This window comes from Pseudomyrmex gracilis, unplaced genomic scaffold (assembly GCF_002006095.1).
Source record: "Pseudomyrmex gracilis isolate BER0280 unplaced genomic scaffold, ASM200609v1 scaffold_59, whole genome shotgun sequence".
NCBI lineage: Eukaryota > Metazoa > Arthropoda > Insecta > Hymenoptera > Formicidae > Pseudomyrmex > Pseudomyrmex gracilis.
Window position 1 is genome coordinate 58659 of NW_018020643.1, and position 21183 is coordinate 79841.

At 37.9% G+C, this 21183-nt stretch overlaps 1 protein-coding gene across 2 annotated transcripts in view; it reads left to right on the forward strand.

The window, feature by feature from the left end:
- The first annotated feature begins 5242 nt into the window (after positions 1–5242).
- LOC109854107 (discoidin domain-containing receptor 2-like) overlaps positions 5243–21183 on the forward strand; it is a 79502-nt gene continuing 63561 nt past the window's right edge. For both annotated transcript variants that reach the window (XM_020426890.1, XM_020426891.1), the window contains exon 1: positions 5243–5661. The gene's annotated coding sequence lies outside the window, so the exon portion shown is untranslated. The remainder of the gene's footprint in view (positions 5662–21183) is intronic.

Here is a 21183-nt window from a genome sequence, read left to right on the forward strand (position 1 = left end):
TATATATATATATATATATATTGTAATATTTTGTATTTACATGTACAGATAATGTTGCTCGTTTTTTTTACATATATAAAATCATTTGTATGATCGCGTTCTAGTATTTTTTTAAAAAAGAACAATCTAGATAAATCTAGATAAAAATCTAGAGATAATAAAATTTTATCTTCTATTAAGATCTCTCTCGATGGACAAATTTACCTTGCCAAATTGAGAGAGATTGATTATTCCCAGTAGACGCGGCAAAATTGTTTCAATCATAAACATCGGCGGCAATGGCGAACCTTACTAGAAATTCGGGGCTGGCCCTTACGAGCTAATCTAAAATCGATATTTGCTATAGACCGTTAATTTCGAAGACCATAAACGACCCGAGGGCCGCGAAATGCCCCGGCGATTCCGGTGTCACATAGCCCGGGCATTTATTACGAAAGATTTCGGAAATCCATCGAGCACACTAAGAGGCACCATATCTCGGGGCCGTAGGGCTAACACACCGGTCACTGTGCACTGTATATACGAGAGGTATCCATTAACTAAGCTCATAATCCCTCGGTTAAGTTAGCACATGGTGCGACGGACCATCGTCCACCGTTTTCGTGCTAACACGTTAGTCGCCTCTGGTTCTGTTCGGCCGATCTTACCTCCACGGACTCTCTCCTCCGGCTTCTTCGCCGGATACATTCACTTTGCCAGTAATTCCCTTGTTTTATGGCTCGCTCTTTCTTTATGGCTTGTATCGTTCGCTCTATCGAACTGTTCTCTATTTATCTAAATCAACACCTTCGACTACTACTTATTTTTCGTAAAATAAATGGTAAAAGACCGCCGCTTTTAGAGCTCGACTGTTGTGAAAGTAAATCTTCGCAGAAATTCGACCTTCGAGCATCGGTAGCCGCTTCTCAGTCGCTTCGCGCCATTTCTCGCAAGATAAGAACGAGAAGTTTGAACGAGAAGTGAAAATACTTAGTTTAACAAAACGCTCGAATCCGTTATGAATTAATCATAAGAAAATCAGACGTGAAGCAAATAGAAATTGTCTATATTTTAGAGATGAAAAACAAAAACTAAAGACTTTACTTTACTTTTTACTTTTTAAAAACTAAAGAGATATAAATTATTGTCACACTAATTTATTCTGTGAAACTCATGTAATAAAACTTAAAATATAATAGGATTGTACATATAACGCCATATATTTATATGTGTCAATCTAATTGTGAATGGTTCAAGTTTTCATCGTACATTGTAATATTTCATTGGACACTGGAGCAACGCGATGCTTGGAACAAGGCTTAACGACTGCCTGTACTCTTAGTGACGAAGTGCAGTGTCACATTCTCATAGTAAGCCAACGATAGTAAGGCGATCCGCTTTACTATCGGATGAGAAATTATTCGCAAGGATACTCCCGACACGTGAGCGCTTAATTCGAAATGGAATCGGAAAATGAATTGCGCGTAACGAAAACTAGGAAATACATTCGAGGTTAATCCCGGTTAACTTTATTAACAATTTAGAAATGCTCGCCAATTCGTATTATGACCGGTATTAAAAGCTTTGACACCGCTTGCCTGTACACGTTGTATGAATTAATTATCATGCAATTTATTAAGAGGATTTACGCGATATGTTGAAGTCACCGACATTCTGATTAATTTTGCACTATCAATTAAAAAATAATTGCCGTGGATTATATAGAAGCTTGTTATTACACCACTTTAGATCAATAAGCGGCCATGTTGAACGACCATCACATCCTGCTAACAAGAATTTGCATAATTTTGAAATTAATCGACTTTTCTCTGCTCATTTTTGGAGCGAGGGAAAGGTGTTGGTCTGATTATGAACCAATATCAGCTCTTTGTCGCCGACAATGTCATCTAATCAGTATAATGGCCGCGTTATCATTAACGAACATTTTAATTATTTCGATGAAGTAGTTTTATCCTGTCAAACATATTATCTCGCAGAAACGATATTTCTATTAGACTAAACATCAATTTCCCTTTTTGCTTTTTTTTTTATTTTAATAAATTACAGGTTTTTATCAAAAACCTGTTTGCGGCAATTAACTTCCACACTGTAAATCTCGTACCGAGACCACAGGTTCACCGGATTGGTCATTTTATTTATCTGTGTCTAACTAGTTTTTATTTTTTGATTACACACATTTGTTTAAATAATGTTCAAGCAATACGTGTTGCAACCATCTGCTTGTGTTCTCTTTAGTTTTAAAGTCTCGTGTTCAACAACGAGGTCCGATTGCATCATAAAGCATTTAACTGGCGGTCCCCTAGTAGTATTACGTACAATTTTCTTCGCATTATACCTAATTGACCGGCTGATGTCAGTGCGTCCCGTCTCTTTCCGTCATGTATCGATCCCGGAATTATAGGGCGATTATACGGTGCACCCATTGCTGATGCACGATTCAGTACTGAGTTTTGCTTGCCGGTAAGTTTTCTTTTTTGATTGAGAGCAATCAAATTGTTGCAAATTGACAAATATCGTTTCTTATATATTGTCTCGATAAGTCGAATAAATAAGAGTCGCGTACACAAAGGAGAAAATTAAATATTTCTATCGTCGAAGAATATATATATAAGATATGAGAGAGTCGCTTGAAATTTGTAAAAGCACGATCTACATCCAAGTATATTTTTTTCTACAAATAAAATATTTATAAAGATATTTTTCTTAAATAATATAAAATAATAAAAGTTAGCAATAGAAACGCACTCAAGAAATTTAAATGAATTTATTTATTGAAGAGTCTCCCAATCAATAAATTCACGAGAACAGACACTAAATAAGTAAATTGTCAAGTATAAATCTCTTGAAGACGTACTTGCGCTTTATGTGATGCGTGTACACACAATTCATATTAACGTGCAGTCATTGTTGAGAATTGCGTGTCTGTGAACGATTTATCATTAGCTTCTGAGACAAGCAAAAGAGAAAGAGAAAGAGAGAAAACAAAACAATACTCGAAGGACAAAACACTCCCTCCCTAAAAGTTATTTAAATAAGTAAGTAATAAAAAGCTTACTATGTGCATATGATATTATAGCGAAGTATAATTATAAAATAGAAAAGAGACTGCTAAGAAGAAAGCATTAAAACTTGTCAATGTCAATATGATTTCGTGATTTGTGTCTTTCAGAAAATCCGAAAGGTTATAAGTCAGTCACAAAAAATAATTTATGTTAGATTGTAAATGTCCAACTCCCCGGTGTAATAATAACAACACGATTTCATATTCTATAACAACAACACGGCATGATAACGCGACGCACTGATCGAAGAAAAACGTGAGTCGCCCTTTTCTGCTTATTTTCGTAAAGTACGTAATTAAAATTTACCATCTACACACGCGCGTTGCGTATTAGATCCCAAAAAACAGGAGTGACAGCGTAACTATTTTGTGCTTGTTCATTCATCCCTGATTACATTGCACCAACACGTTTACGTGACGCGTGTATTACTGATAAGATTCTATCAATCGGATGAAAGTGCGTTTGTTGACAGTGTGTGCGTGTGTGTGTGATGAGAGAAAAAGAGAAAGAGAAAACTTACGTTAATATTATGTTGACGAAAAACATACGGTAAATACGATGAGAAACAAAACACAGAAGAACCGTAGTATTGCTTTCGCGAACGAATAAAATGTTACAAACAACGAACGAAAACAGACTAAAAAAAACTATGTGACTATCTTATACTTGCCGTGTTATAATATACTTTTTTAATTGTATAGTTACGGTGTTTCTCCGTGTGTCAACGTTATTATTATTTACGACTCGCAGGTAAATTCGCAGATGTTTATTATCGTATAAATCATGGTCAACGTTGAATTCGTCGTTGATAAACGATTATCGTCACTGCCACGCGTCGATCTACAATTGAAACGAACAAACCCTGGCATTAGCGGATCCATTCAAGTACCGCGCATATTGGGGTCAATCGATTACGGTATTTTTTCTACATACAGAATAAATTTGAAATAAAATAAAATACACATGAGCGAAAAGCGTTTTATGCGATGCAAATATATTTCTCAATTTCGCGATAATAAACACGTTGCAAAAAAGTTCGACATTCAGAGAGAGATATAAATCAATATAATTGGCTCGAGTTCGCATACGCCGACTTCTGTGATATGTTTAATATTAATTAATATTATGATACTAAAACCTATTGCGTATATCTCAAATAAGTTTTACGTATGTAAATGTGCAAATGAGTAAAACAACATTCGTTTCGTTATAAATTTTTTGCGACAAAAATGTCAAAGTAAACTGGAAGTTAAACAATTTGTTTTTATAGGCAATCGAATATTAGAAAAAAAAAAAATTGAATGATATAAAAAATTATATCTGACACTTCTCTCTGATAATAAAATTACATAAATTATATATAAAAACAATACACGCAACACAACGTGATGTAAATTTTTTGATTGTCTTATACGCCACAAGAAAAGAGATCGATACTAATTTATCTACAACGTTTTTTTGAGAACTACTTAAACAAATTGCTTGACAAGTTGTTAGCTAACCGCGGATCTCACATCATGCAGAATAGAAAAAAAAGTAATTTATCTCGCAAATGAATTCACAGTTTGTTTTTAAAGTGCTTGCGATAATCGTCCTAGATAATCGCAAAAAAATTGCAAGTCTGTAAAAAATATATAGAATACAAACGATGCCGCGATCCATCGTTTGATCGTCATTTGGAAAGAATGAATATCGATATCGAGACGCGCGAGAAGAGAGAATGCGAGAGAAAAACGCGTGAGGATAATAAGTTTCTTACTTCTGTCGTCAAGTATCGACGCGACTCCCCGATCAAGTAGCTACTGTGCGTGTCTGGTCAGTCATGCGGTCGGTATCGCTCATATAGGGTGTTAACCTTTTCAGCTCCGACACGGTCAGAGGCTTGGAGTTGTGCTCGGCAGAACTTACCCCTGGCGCTTACTACTCGGAGTAGTCACTGACCAGCCAGCCAGGACGATATAAGCATCAACCTGCTCCCTCGCTCGGTGCGATATGCGTATAGGCTGACTTGTTCCCTCTCGTCGCGCACCGCGTCTCTCGATTCACCTGCCCTCACGCCAACCGTCCGTCCCTACTACGCGCTCTCCACGGTGCCTCTGCCTCCCTCTTCTTCGAGTTCTACCCCCACCACCGAAATCGATGCTACTCGCGGATCCGCGAGTTCAGTCTGCGACTGGCAACCGCGTGTGTAACATCGTTTCTTCCTTTTCCTTTTCTCACTTCCTCTTGCTCTCTTACCTCCTTTGGCACATCGCATGTTGCGTCGCGCGAGTTTCAATTAAACGACGAGAGGAGAAACAAAAGTCACACCCCCCCTCGTCGCTTGTAACGCGCGGAATTTGTTTGTCCGAGAAAATTTCGATACATCGTTTGGATCGGAGAACGATTTCGAGAGAGACAAAGAAAGAGAGAGGAAAAGTCGGATAAAGAGGTGAGATAAGATGAGAGACGATGACGTGTCGATGATTTTCCACCGGCAGATGCGTCGCCGTTGCGCGTTATCGGAGCGATCCTGAGGTGGTCTCGGATGTGCAGCGACGCGCCATCGCGAGGGATAACAAACGCGGGACGCTCTTACGTCAGCGGAATTGCTACTTCGGTGAGTAAAAATGTATAAAAGTCCATTAAAAAGAATGTTATAGATGATGACGCATTAGAAATACAAACTTTTTTCAAGATTTTAATATATATTTTAGTCGGTACACCTCAGACATCGAAAGAAGTCTGATGAAAACGTTGATGATGTTCATTACGAATATTTCATGTGCGAATGATATGGTTTTAGTTCCATTAAATTATTTTCTCGAGTCTTTTAAGACTTGGTATATTAAAAATTACTCACAAATTTGTGCAATAACGCAAAAAAACAATTCAGAAAAGTTTTACATCGTTACTCAAAATATTTTAATTTTTATTTTGTTTTTGTTATTTCAAAAAATTAAAAGTACTCCAAAAAACATATATTTAAAAATACGTTGATAAAAACTCATACATATAGTTAATTTGTGTACTTTCAATATTACGCACACTTTTTTCAAGCGTGGATTACGACGTAAAATAATATTATTAATAAAACATACGTATATTTGGTACGTTACACGCTCCACATATGTGCAGCAGTATCCGTTTCAAGTAGGCGAATGTGCGATTGGTCAACTTGGTCGGCTTTACCGTGGACATTTCAGTGACAGTTTCCATTAGGGCGAACCGTAATACCCCTGACAAGTCCACCTATGGTGGTTTCTCTCGCGCGTTCTACCGCAAGAAATTTCATTCCTCTGTCACTCTTCCCCGATACGAATGTATCCCGACGTGAAACGCTCGCTCTTTCTCTTTCGCGATCTGCGAACACAGCGCGCGACACGACGGTCCACGAGTATACTATACGGTCATACGAGTGCCATACGCGAACATACGCACGACCCGCCGGAACTTTGTTAATTAATTGCTTCGGAAATATAATCCACGTCGAGTGTAACTAATCAGCGAGAAACTCGGTCGGACGTTGACGGGCATGTTTGCTGCACCTATCACGTAGCGGGATGGAAATGTAATTTGCCAGGATAGAGTTAGCCCCGTTGAATGCCGCGGCCAACCTTCAGCCACCCGCGATACCTCCCCCTCGGTGCCAGCCCCCGTTTCGAGCCAGTCCTGCTCGCAGCGTGCCGCTCATTGATCGCTATTCTGGATTTCGCATGTAAGGATCCAACGGAGCAATCCGTTGTTGTGGAAGTACGGCTCTGCTGCACGCGCGCGCCCGCCTATATGTGCCCCGGCTAAAATACGCGTATTGGTTAGCAGCAAAGTTACGACAGGCAAGTATATAGACGTCGTAATGTTTTGCACTTCGCATCACTCTAATGACGTGCGCGCTTAAAAGTTTATTTCACGTAGACGCGCAAACGACTAGATTAAATCTAATAAATTATTATATAATATATTATTATATATATATATATATATATATGTTTTACATATATTTTTAGTAATTCTTTAATTAACTAATATCTGAAAATTATTAAGGTATTGGATATGCAAGAGCGATCGAAGTTGCCGAGTTTTGTCGCGGAGCTATTTTTATGCACGTAAAGGAAGCGGTTATATGCAATATTTACATAGCACGACACAGACGTTAATGACGCATAAATAATTAACCTTCTCATAAAGATTTTTATCCATTTCCGGTGAAATTGTTTCTATATTTGAATCGGTATAAGTAATTGAGATCAAGCTTTAAAAGCTTTACGACCTTGTTACCAGTGCCGTGATATATAAGACTCGGATCTTTAAGGAGACTGTTCGTCGCACGACCGTGAGACACGCCGTGATTTATTCAAGAAAAGAAGGTCTTCTAGATGAGAATGAACGTAAGCGGAAAGTAACCGGCGCCTAGGCGATGGGATGTAATCGGACGTGCGTATAGAATAAGCGAGTAGCACGGAGTTTCGAGGATTACATGGAAACTGTTTCACTGTCGGATATGTCGACGAATTCGCCGGATGGTTAAGCCAGCAGTTACGATTAAAAGCCGTGAGCTTTCCATTGTGTATATCGTTCGTTCGAATATCGGGGAGTTCTCGCATAAATTGTTTGAAATGTTTGCTGCCTAAAACGTTTTCACAAAGAAAAACACAAACGAAACCTGCAATCGCAAATGTTTTCGTCGATACAATCATTTTGACCGGACAGAAATACATATATTCAATCTACAAGTTGCGCGCACACGCAGAACGTTTCAATTATATACATACATTATATATATATATATGTATATATACACAGTATATATAATATACTATATATAATACTAGATTAGATTTAGATTAGATATCTTTATTGTTTCCCCTTAGGGTTACAAAAAACCAAATACAAATAAAAAACTTACACTCTCTCTCTCTCTATTCTTACAACTAACTTACAACTAACTTATCTATTCTATACCACACACACACTCGCAACCCTACTCTACGCTAAATGGACCCCTCTTTCCGGCAGTCAACACTAATCATCTACACAGCCATGGATTCCCAGACACTCTTCCTTCGCATTTATACAATTCCACGGTCACACTATTCCATACATCCATTCTCCTTCCCTCATTCAGCCCCCACCCCTCACTATATATAATATTATATAAGTATAATATATATATAGTATTATATAGTATTATATAATACTATAATATAATATATATATAGAGTATTATATAATACTATATAATACTATATATACATATATATTATATATATTATACATGCGCAAACGCGAACGTGAGTGATCAAGACGTCGCGAATTTTCTCATCGCAAAGAATATATGTATATATAAAAGACACTTCTCCGAAACAGGTAGACTTGAACGCGATATTAGATTGCGACATTTGTACACTCGTGACTGTACATATGTCTAACCTTAGTATGCGGTATGCGCTATGGCGGTGCGGTACCGTAATACAAATAGGGGTTGCTCCCGGGCGCGACGCCTGCACCGACGTAGCTTCACGCATCGCTTACTCATTGCTGAACATCCAGTCGTAGTTTGGCGCCGCTCTTGGGACACGCGAAATTTACTTTAGCCGCGAGCACGACTTTAAAGCGGTGTTTCGGGGGCACCGCCTACCGCGACAAATAACGTTTGAATCCGTGTCACAGAGTCAGCGATGTCACACATTCTAGGGTCCTCACAACACCATCTTTACCTTGCTCGATACACGTACGCGCAAACACGCGCGTATTCATACTAATACACACACATACACATACACACACACGCGCACCCATCGTGAACGAAGTGGTAACGTCGATGGCGTTTAACGCCAATGTCACGCCACGGAATCTACTGAAGTTTCAGGCCAGTTTCGATATATATATACGATATACTCGTGGTGTGTAGCCGCTAAATTGGACGCCGGTCTGTTTAGCGAGGCAAAAAGCGCTTCTGTCAGAAAAAAAAAGGCCATAGCCCGTGACGATATTAACGCGGAATATTTCGGAATTTTTTATTTACGCACGTTAACAATATTACACGTCGCGCGGCTCAACGATCGATTGTCGCTATTATTTCTCCCTTTTACGTATAGACATATCGCGTTTTCGTCATGCGGCGTAACACGACTGATTGCACAGGTTTTTTTGCGCGAGTTTCGAACTGAATTCATTGTGTAACGCGTGTAACTGCACAGAGAGCGTTACACATGAAGATACAACAATAGCATAATGGCGCGCAACAATTGCTTTAAAAAACTGGGTCGCGCGTTGCACATTTATTCATATTTTCCTGCATAAATACGTCTTGCATATGAGAGAAAGCATGTGAAATTTGTGTGTTGTTTTGTGCGCAGGCAAATCTCTCCCTCGCGCTCGGTTGCTTGCTTGCTCGCTTGCTTGCGGATATGCATAGATACGTATCATTGAATCTGGGAAAAAAAAAAATGCGAATTGGCAATTATACGTACGGTATTATACAACGTGTGCCTGTTTCATGCATCGTGCATTTTATTGATGTAAACCGCGTCGATTATCCTCGCGAACATATTGCTGTGTACATTAATTAAAAAATTAAAAACGATTGTATAATATGCGAAAATGAAATCAAGAAACGCGAGATATTTTTCGTTATTTACATGTATAAATTTTAATTAATACAAAAATATATTCGGCAAACAATTCGTGCGAACGAAACACACGGCGCGATCTCTTTACGTTATTCCTCTGAAACCGCATGTCGGATGATAGAAAGCGACATTGTCAAATAATTTTTGGCATTTAAACACACACACACACACACACAATTACACAGTTACGACTGCGCGATAGTCTATCGGTCGACGCGTTATTTAATTATTTCCTCCGAGGTGTTATACGCATACGTGAAGTAAATTTGCGCACGTGCCAATTCGGTTTTGGCGAAATAACACCATCTGTTGCTGCGCGGTCATGTCTATCGATGTACAGTGCGATCGAGCGATTTATCGTTGACGAGACACGCGCGTAGAAATTTATTTTCGCGTTCTGATAAATAATAAAAAAAAAAAATTCTACATCGCGCACTCACAAGACGCGGCGCGGTGACTTTTCGCGTGTCGACTACTGTGTACGATCGATAACAAGGACTATATAAGTCCACTTTGCAACGTATCGGTCGATATATCGAGATGTCATTTTATTCGCGGTTAATTACCCTCGCGGGATAATCCCGCGTTCCCGCCAAAAAATAACAGTCAACAAGAAACGTCCACACGATGTCACAATTGCGTGTAAATAACTACCGTGAATAAATATACGCGGGACCGCGAGACTGATGCGCTCTATCAGTCTGACAAATACGATCTGTAACTATTGCGATCATCAACGCGCGCGTTGTTCGAGCGTAAACAAGCAGCATGTTGCTCAATATAACGCAACAAAATGCTTCATTCTGCTGTATTCTTACTTATTAACTGTCAACTTTGTTAACGACATATCGACAAAGAGCCGTAATTATACGATTCTGTACACACCATATGTGCAGAGATCTATGTAAAATATTTTATAGACACAAATCGTTGCTAAACATTTTGTCTTTACAAATGACAATATATGCGTATCGTTAAATTAATAGATCAAAACAATTGATCTAATAAGCAGAGTAATAGAAAAATGTATATTAACAATTAAAACTGAGATTCATCTCGGGCTCTGAAGTCTTTAACCCTTTGCATTCCGCTGTCCCCTCTCAGGAGACATCGTAATTCTAGCATATCACTCGGATGTCCCCTCTCAGGGGACATTCAAGTTTATTAGTGATTACGGGGAATTGAGTTATCATTATAATACGTTACTTAGTTCCAAAATTATAATAAATAATACGAAGGTCTGTAAATGTTCGTTTCTGCCGTAAAGTGGCGCTGAGTAGCTGATAGCCAACGTCCAGAATCGTTCGGAGTGCAAAGGGTTAAACTAATAAATGAATATGATTGGTCGTTTAAGAGCCGTTCGCTGGATGTTATGCGGGAAATATGTCTATATATATATGTGTGTGTGTACACATATATAATCGAATTCACGTTTTTCACGTGAGTTTTTTGAATTGTAATTACAATTCTAATAATCACATAGGATGCAAAATTTTGCATCTCGTATATGAAGAACCCCGAATATCCCCCCAAATCAAAAATGTATATTATTTCAAACACATTGTATAGCACGTGTTTTTTCTCCCCCTTTCTTTTGTTTTTTCATAATTAGTTTTTACACTCGATAATGCATGAAAGATAGATTTTAGTGTGCGTGTGCTAAAAGGCTGCGCAAGACGCCATACGAAAACTTTTATTTCGCTGTTGCGTGAAGATAATTGTTCAAGCTATTACACCCATTACAACGCGATTCTATCTAAGTACAGAGGAAAAAAAACTGTAATAATAAAAAAAAAGCTAAATATAATGTCCATTATGTTCATTATACGTTTTCGAGTTTTCGTGAAGAGAAATATGATGATTAAAGTTTTTAGTAATTGAACGTTTCTCTCCGATGAGATCAATAAGGAAATGTTTTGCCTCTCCCGGTAGATGTGCAATCGTGTCATCAATGCTCGATTTCCGTCTATATTACTTCCTTATCCATCGATCAATGGTTCGGCGATGATTAGTCCAACTCGGAGCGTCATTAGTGCGCTTCGAGGCAACAAGCACCATCGCAGAGCTTTTCTATTATTCGCGACACGTACGGCCGCCGTTCTCGTTGGTTTTCATTTTCCGCCTTCTATTCATCGAACTATAATCTTCATCAGAAGTTTAGCGCGAGAAGATTAGACTCGGCGCTGAGAGTTGATAAACGTATTATTAGTTCACCATCGGCGAATCCATTTTACGTATCGTTTGTTGTGTTTTAAATATCATCATGCGATGTCGCGTGCGAGATATTTATCTTATCCGAATAATTATTGCGGTCGGAATTGTACAAAAACATTGGCGACGCATTAGTAACGCGAAATATTGTCCGATCGTTTTTAAAAATTAGACGAGATCAAGAAACTACGATACAAATTACATATTTGTTAGGTGTGCGAATACGATTTTGCAATTTTTTTTATAACACGCGTTTTTATTTTCTTGAAATAAAACAAGTAATCTGATCATCGAGCTACAATTAGATAGTATACGGGTTATCTCTCTCTCTTTACCGGGTTGTCTGTGATTTCTTCACAGAAGCTCGATTTCTTCACGAGATAAAACAATTTACATCTTTATAAAACAATTAAACATTTCAAAATCTTATCTGTGTATTTCTGCAATAGCTTTTTTGTGCGCGCGTTTTCTTCAACGTGATTTCAGAAGAAAACGCTGTGACACCTACAGTTACATGTGAGAATATAATTTTCAAAATTTATTTACACGTCTCAAATGTAATAACAATAATAATAATTGAGCCATCTCGTGAGCGAGAATATTGCATACGGTGCGCAAAGACGTGTTTGATCAGTGCGATTATGGCCAACTGAATGGATCTACATCCAACTTGCTCTGCGCCCGACAGATAAAGCCTTTGTTCGAGAGGTCAGACTTTCGAAAGCTGTCTTACGATGTACGTGCACCGTAATAAGGGTTTAAGATCCGCTAGAAGCCCGCGCGTTCCGAGGTTGTTAAACTTCCCAGCTTGCGAACTAGAAGCGCCTGTCTGCCTCGTTAAAGCCGTTCCACGATACCAGACTATCATTCGAGTCTCGTAGATCAGCGCGATGCTTGCGTAAAACGAGCCGCAAAATTAGTCAGAAACCCGCGTCTTATCTGCGCCATTTGCCGTGTATAAAATAGGAAATGTATTTGTTTGCGACGGACTGTATGGCGCGTCGTCTTTACTCTAACGCGATCATCATTATATTAGCTCTCGGTTTATGCAGCGAATCTCAAACTCTGTGTCTTCTGACGCGAGCGTAATGTCTCAGTTACTTATACATGTGCGAAACAAAAGCCGACGACATATAATGCAACCTGATAATCGCGGCAATTTACGTTACGGACAACTGTTGAGTGTATTGTGTAACGTGTGTGCACGATAAGAGAGACGAGTTTCCACACAGTGTCGACTCAACTCGCGTTCCACTTTCCGCGTAAGTAGACTTGCAAGCTCCGTGTAAGGTGAATCGAGTAATAGCGGCTTAAGGCAGGCTTCGAACTCGCTCGAGAATATCGAACTTCCGCGCTTGTAACCCAGTGATCGTCCGCCTCGTTAAAGTCGTTGGACGATATTCCAAAGGGGAAACCCCACTTATACGTCCGAAGTGGCATCTCCCGCGAGATGATCCGCGAACTCGGACGTTGATTCCCTCCCTCCGCCGATTCGATTCGAAATAAATGCTCGCGTGAACAGCGGAAAAATACGTGATATCGATGACTTCCGTTCGATCCGGATTTTCTCCTTTCATTCGGATGGTGTTTTTTGAGCAACACACAGTCCAGCGCATTGAAACAACTGTCACAACTGTCACAAGGTTATTTCCGTTATGCGCTTGGCAAATGTACGGTAATGGGATATCAACATCGCGAGAATATAGAGTCGCTTTATTTAGAGAGAAAAATGTATATTCTGAATAGAGAAAGGTGGTAACAATACGGATGTAAAACAACAATACGGATCGACTGTAATCCATATTCATTATGGATATGTTTCGCATTGTTTGAAATTTATAATGTCTCGAAGCGCTGCTCTTATATATCGCTTACAAATTATAAATCCATTATTTTTCAGTTTCATCGAAAGAGAGAGATAAAGAGAGATACATTGTGTTTGTTTTAAATTGGTCTTGATATATATACAATTTATATATATATATATATATATATTTTTTGTATTGTTTCAAATAAGCTTTTGTCGGCGTGTTCGTAATAAATCCTCTCGAGTGGTCAAATACCGTCCAGAGTCGTCGATAATGCACGTTCCTTAATAACGGCTTAAAACCGACTTTGCCGAGCTATCACTCAAGAGAGTACTTCTCTCCTTGTCGACTCACTTCGATCGTTAGACTGCTCACGATATCCGAGCATCTATTGTACGTATATATATAAAGGTTCTTACCCTACGTAACAATTAAAAGAGCAATCAGTAGCTTTTCCTACTAAATACACTGATGTGGTTTGAAAACGTTTTTTATTTTATTATTATCTTATTATTATTTTATTATATATAAATATTTCAAATAAATATATTTTAGAAACTTACTGAATTGTACTCTTTTCAGACTCTGAAAGTTGTAAATAATATACAAATTGTTTATAAGTCAATTGTTGAAAAGAGTTTGTGTATTAATTTATAGAAAACAAATATTTTTCTATTTAGCAAGTAGTTTTATTTTTAACTCTCGCAAATAACAAAAGATAAATCTCAATATGTTTGGAGTACGCGATTTAAAGTATTAGATTCTTCTTGACGAGCGTTTAATTCATCATACCTAATTGTCTTCGAACAATGTTTTCAATTACGTGTGTGGAATAGTCGTCGGTCTAGCTAAATTGCTTTCTAACGCAGATACAGTCGTGCGCTCATTTTCAGGCAGAAGAGGGTGATGACATCAAAGAGATTATTCTCTTCTATTACTTTCGTACGTTAACACTCACGAACGTCAATTTGATCTTGGCCAACAGCCAACACCTCCAGTATTTTTGATCGTTCCGGCTATCCGCAGGTTTATAACGTAATATGAATCTATTCGAGGAAATTTCGCATATTGAGAATACAGTGATAAATAAATCTTCAAACTGACTTAATTATATCGTTATTTTATGATCTTACAATTAATCTTACATATTATATCTTAAACAAATTTTCTAAAGATGTTTTTTTTTATCTTTTTAATATTAAAATTTTTATAATTAAAACAGCATATTCTATTTCGTAATGTTTTTTTATTAATATATTTATCGCGATTTCTATTTTCGAACTGTAAATCTGATTTATATTCCACGTCTCTCTGAAATGAAATTGAAAAATATCTGAAAACATATATTAGCATTTGCTGTTTCTTTGTTCGATCAATTAAAATAATTTATCGGCAAATAGACACAAATTAAAGTTGTGCTTTTAATTTTTTTCTTTTTATTCTCGAGCAAACGTAATAAGGTTGCAAAAATACATCGCGCAAAAGAGTCTATTTGCATTACATAATAAGAAAAAATTCTGACAGTAATAACGTTGCGATCGGTAGCATATATATATATGTATATATATGTATATATATATATATATATATATATATATATTTATACACGTATAACGTTATTATATAAATAATTCTCAGCTGCCGGCTAATGTAATAAATTAATTAGTCGGCGCGACATGGACGAGCAAAGGATAAAAGCCTTCCTCATAAGTTTAATGGGCAATGACGCGCGATAAGATTATCGGAATAATGTAACGTGAAATTGCATTAAATTTAACTCGATATTCCTCGTGCTGAAAAATGCTTGAATCATATCGGTGAATCGCGCAACGCTAATGCCTCTATTTCCCATCCCCTCTCGGAAACTCGGCGCAAGGAAATATTTCACGGCTGACGCGAAAGTATTGGTCGACGGAACTTAATTTTATTAGCAATCTAGAATACGCTGCGCCGGCAAAAACGTTCACGCAGCCGCGGAAATCGGGCGAGCGTGAATCTGCATTAACTAAACGCCGAAACCGATTTAATTTTAGTTACGAGGGCAAAATAACTATTTTGCTAGCATGGAAATCAAACACATACATATATATATACACAGAAGAAAATAGAAAGAAAGAGAAAGAGAGAGAGAGAGAGAGAGTAAATTTTTAATAAGCCGTTGCTATAATGTACTAGCATGTATATACGTTTTCGTAAGTTTTTGCTTAAATCTCATTAATGTAAAATCTCTCTCAACATTTTATTAGAACTTCCAATAAATGACTATAAAGAATTATCTAAAATGTGGAGTAATTGATTGGTAACATAATGTAGAAAATAAATCGAGCATTACCCGGGCAAATGCGGCAAAACTAATCTATTTGTACACACTGCTGCAGCATAGTCAACCGACTGCGTCGGTAAATATGACGATACGAAATATTTGATATCGTTATTTGCGGACTTAGATAATGGTTTCCACTGTTTGTCGTGTCACATATGGACATGTTAATCGAATATATATTTGCGAATGGCACTTGGAAATTGACGGAAAAACATTATAATCCCGCGGTAATCCCGCGATGCAATAAGTAAAAATACGTGCGCGTTGAATATTTATTACAAGATCCTTAAATATGTCGCGCGCGAGATCGCGTATTTTCTTAAAATAAACCCTCCTTTGACGTTTTACATGATCTTCGAGACGTTTCTGGAGCGGGATCTTCGTAAAATATCTCGCGCGAAACGTTCCATATATACGATCGCAAAAGCCAGCTTGGTTGCTCTTCCGAGTTCTTCACTTCTCGAAGAAGATGGATCCGATATCATCCTCGGGCAATCACGCCGCGGCACGAAATCTGCAGCAGCCTTATCGGCGTCAATATCTAACGGCCCAGGCCAAAGAATCACGATAGTCGAATATACGATCGATCGCGGATTGGCAATCGGAAACAATCTTGATAAAAGAAGGAAAAGAACGTAAAAGCTGAATGTTGAATGAATTCTTTGGCGCGAATATATCGAACTTTTCCGCTGGTCTCTCAGAGAATATGAAACTATTATTAGGATTCTCGCACACACGGAACGTGTCCCTTAAATATGTATAGCATCACATACATTTTTCGTCTAGTTTAATCCTTCGTCCGCAGATCTGAAAAACAAATCTACGAGTATACTGCGGACTGGATCTGCGAGTCGTCCAAGCGACATTAAGATCGAATATTTCCGCGAAAAATTAATTAATATTTTTTCAATTTCTTTTTTTTTGTAATCGAAAGTTCGAACGATTCTGCGTCAATTAAAAATCAAAACAAACTGAAAAAATCTCTAGCAGTTTCAAAGATATATAAGTTTAAAAAAACTAATTTTTTTCTAGAAACGCCGATGCGCACTTTTTGAGTGGATCTGGGAGACCCAGTCTGCGGACAAGAGGTTAAACCAATCTGTTTTAACGTACGCGCTAATATCTAATAACATTCTTGAAAGTCGATATTTAAATATCGCATATTTCTTTTCTGTCGGTAGTGTATTTTAAAGTTTTTTTTATACAATACACATTTCTTCTTATCTCTTGTTTAAGAGAATGTATGTGACACAGAATGATTTAACAATATTTTTTTTTTTATATTGAATGATTCGACAGAATCGATTTAAAGTGGCACGTGTTCGATTAACCCGCTTTAAAACCTAAACCACGACGCCGTGCTCGCTCGCGATCGATGGAAGCGATTTCGAAATTGTACTCGAATATGGAATAGCTTATCGAGAGTCCGTGGAACAACAATTTTTCCGAGATAAAACCGCGCGTCGAAACGAGTGTTGCTGTAAAAAAAAATATATACGGTTTTACGCGTTTCGAAGAATACGAGAATAGATTTTCTTTGCTTTAGAAAAAATAAGTCTGTTCCAAATACTTACGTATTATTATTGCGGTTTTGTTTTTATTATGTAATCTCAGAGCTTTGAAAGCGCTTCGTGCGTTTCTCGAAATGTTTCACACGAAACAAATTTTTCGTTAGTGCGAATTACTTGCAAAAGAACGAACGTTTTCTGCTTTATGTTCAATAAATAATAACATTTTGAGAAAAACTAGCCGCCCGGTCTAATTGGCTACAGATTCGCTCGCTACGCGTGCTTCTGACGTGAGAACCGAACGGACAATGGGATGTGCCAATCTGCATCTCTCTCTTTCTCTCTCTTTCTCTCTTTTCTCTGTACATGCGCGTGTTTTATTCTCCTAACGCTCACGACCGCGTACCGAGTAACCCGCTGCGAAAAGTAACACGAAGGTAATTTGATGTCTCGCAACGTCGCTAATCCGACATGGACGATGATGAGGAGAGTCGCGTCTCTTACGGGGGAGTTGAAGCGACGCTTTAGGCGAATTTAGCATTTGGAGAACTTCTCCAAACTTTAAATTCGATGTACCGCTAGTAACCTCTCGAGAAAATGTAATAATACGCAATAACGAAGTTCCCCACCCGACTAAGCCGTCTGACATGAACTGCCGCGCGTAGTATCACAGCGGTGATATAAATTTTCCCGAATGCTCTCGAGCAAAATAAAAATGAGAGGAAAACTTATATTGCGCACGCGCCGCGGAGCTACGCTCTGATGTAATAATATAGTAATACAGCGCAAAATGATGTAACACGATCTCGCGTAAAGATAATAAAATTTCAATAAGAGCGTGGCAAATGCGTAGCAAATAAAAACAAATCTTTTACACACGTAAAACACCAACTCGTCCAATTATATACTTGATCGAGGTTTTAAGTGCCACCCTGATTTTTTTTGCAAATCTCTGACTCTTTCGTGCTGTTACACATGTATATATACCATATATTTATTTATCGTTTGCGCTGTAAACGCTACGCGGAAACTGACGGTGTACTAATTCGATGTTTCATAGCAGCTCTAATCTGACGGAAGGAAGAGTCGTCGCGCCTTCCGGGAGTTAAGCACCAGTTAGACGTACTTAACATCCGTGGGACTACTCGTCGAAACTTTAAACTCGATTTGAACCATGCTAGTCACCGCGAAATTTGTTCGCCGATCGTCTTTCGACTAACTCGAGTTTCACCGGCGTGACAACGATCAATTGATCCGAGATTTCTTATTTCTCACACACGAATTTTCGTTCTATTCTCTCTTAAGATACTGAATATTATTATATCACCACACACACATATATAATATATATACCTACTACTATAAAAAATATTAAACAATCACAAGAATAAAAATTATAACGTGCTTACAGTTGGATTTTATTTTACTACGTATAAAATTTAAAACGAATTTTATTTATGCTACTACTATTTTTATTCTTATGTTAATTTGCATTTATAATTGTGCATGTATTTATAACGTTACGGTAAAATAAATAATTTTAAAATATTACTTATAAAAAAAAAACACACTTTTGGTACCGAATAGTTTATCGGGTTAAAATAACACGTATACGTACAGACATAACACAATAATATATAATTTATATCCTGTTTTATTAAATAAAACTTCATAAACGTTAATTTTATGATAACATTAATATGCGTTAATTTTTTTTTAATTTATATCTATTGCATAAAACCAGACACATGTTACAACAAATGTTCTCTTAAATTATCGTAATTTATTTTCATATTATTGTATTTGTTTCATTTTCAATTTAAAAAACTAAGCATTTACATTGCGCTCACTTATCCGATGACATGTAAAAACAGACACGAAACTAAAAAAACGTTGCAATAATTACTCTACAACTTGAAAAGTACATACCTAAAACTCTATACATTTCATGCGTAATATCCAGTACTCTGATTAACTGTGGGTTGATTTTTTTTTCTTCTTCTCGATACTGCCGCGCCGATCATCTATCCGATTAAATTTCAAGCGATTAAGCCTCTGTAAGTGACGGGTGCAAATTGAGATTCATATATTTAGAGGCGCATAACTCCCGCGAAATTAATCATCCGCGCACGGACGTGGAAACGCTGGAAAAGTGCGTGGCGAAAAGTAAATAGTCATAACGGGATACTTTGTACGAATTACGCGGCTTCTGACGTGGACTAATGGCACTGGCGAGCGCCGAACCATGCGGAAACCTTCTGCCTCAACACCCGGCCGCGTATCCCCGCGGCCTTTCTTTGGTTTTAATCTCGTAAACCTATAACGACGTCCGCGCAAAGACGTAATGTTCATTACTATCGTAGAGGAAAAATACTTTCAGAGGGGGACAGCAGCATTCGTTATCAAAGCGAGATACCGCCGGGAGAATGTACGCGAAAATACTTATCTCTTTCAAGAACACGGCCCTCGTATTTTTCTCTCAATCTTAATCTCGTACATAAAGACGTGGTCGGGGTGTGACACGGCAAAGAAAATTACACGTATTACAATCATTTCCTAACACATTATATCGTTATTTTTTTTCTTTCGTAAAAGAAAAAGTGAAAGGAATATATTTATACCAATCATTCTCTCTTATATCGTGAAAGTTTTCCTTTTTTTTTTTATATATCAGATATAAAAATAGAAATTATCCCAAAATATAACAAGATAATTTTTTTTTCTCTGAATTTCTCGCAATATTTGTGTATAATCCTGCGCGCAGATAAGTGTATAAATATTGCACGGATCGCTCAAACATCTTATTAATTACGCGTGTTAAAAATTGAAATAGAAGGTTGCACTTGAAGATAAATATTTTCGTTGATTACAGCCCGTGCCACTGACACGCGCGGCGCTATTACAGTTTATACTAGCGATTAGCAAAGTAATTCCCAAAATTAATTATACCGGACTGGAACGGGAAATCGCACGGGTGGCGCAGAAGAGAAGGGAGAAAAACATTGGGTGGGATGCGGGGAGGGGGGGAAAAATTAATGGCCTCGTAACGGTATAATCTGCGGTTTTTACGCGGCTAAAGTTATAAGTCAGTTTTGTAATAAGAATGGCGGTCAATTTAAGAAAACGCGCTACATCGAAAATCCCACGTTAAGCACTCGGTAATGTTCCAGGATTACTCCTTAGCACCATCTGTATTCGTTGTTTTTACCAAAAAAAAAAAAAAAACAAAACAAAAACAAGAAAACGAAGAAGAGAAGAAAAAGTTGAGTGGGTTTTGGGTCACGCACACACTCAAATATAAACCGAAATCGAAGGAAATCTCTCTTTCGCTCTCTCTCTTTCTCTCTCTCTCTCTCTCTCTCTCTCTCTTCTCTCTTCTCTCTTCTCTCTCTCTCTCTCTCTCTCTCTCTTTCTCTCTCGCGGTTTTGCGCAGCTCTCGCGAGGATTTTCCGCGCCGACTGCGCTTGTGTAACCGGTGCAAACAACTCGCGGGGCTCACATACTTACCGATATTACTTCTCTAGTTAATTATGCGGGAAAAGCGGAGCGGAGAGAAGAGTGACGCGCAAAAAGTAGCCGGTGATAGTTAAACGCAGTTAGAAGCGAGCAGGGGAATAATGGCATCGTCGTCGTCGTTCAACGCTTTAAAATGAAATCAAG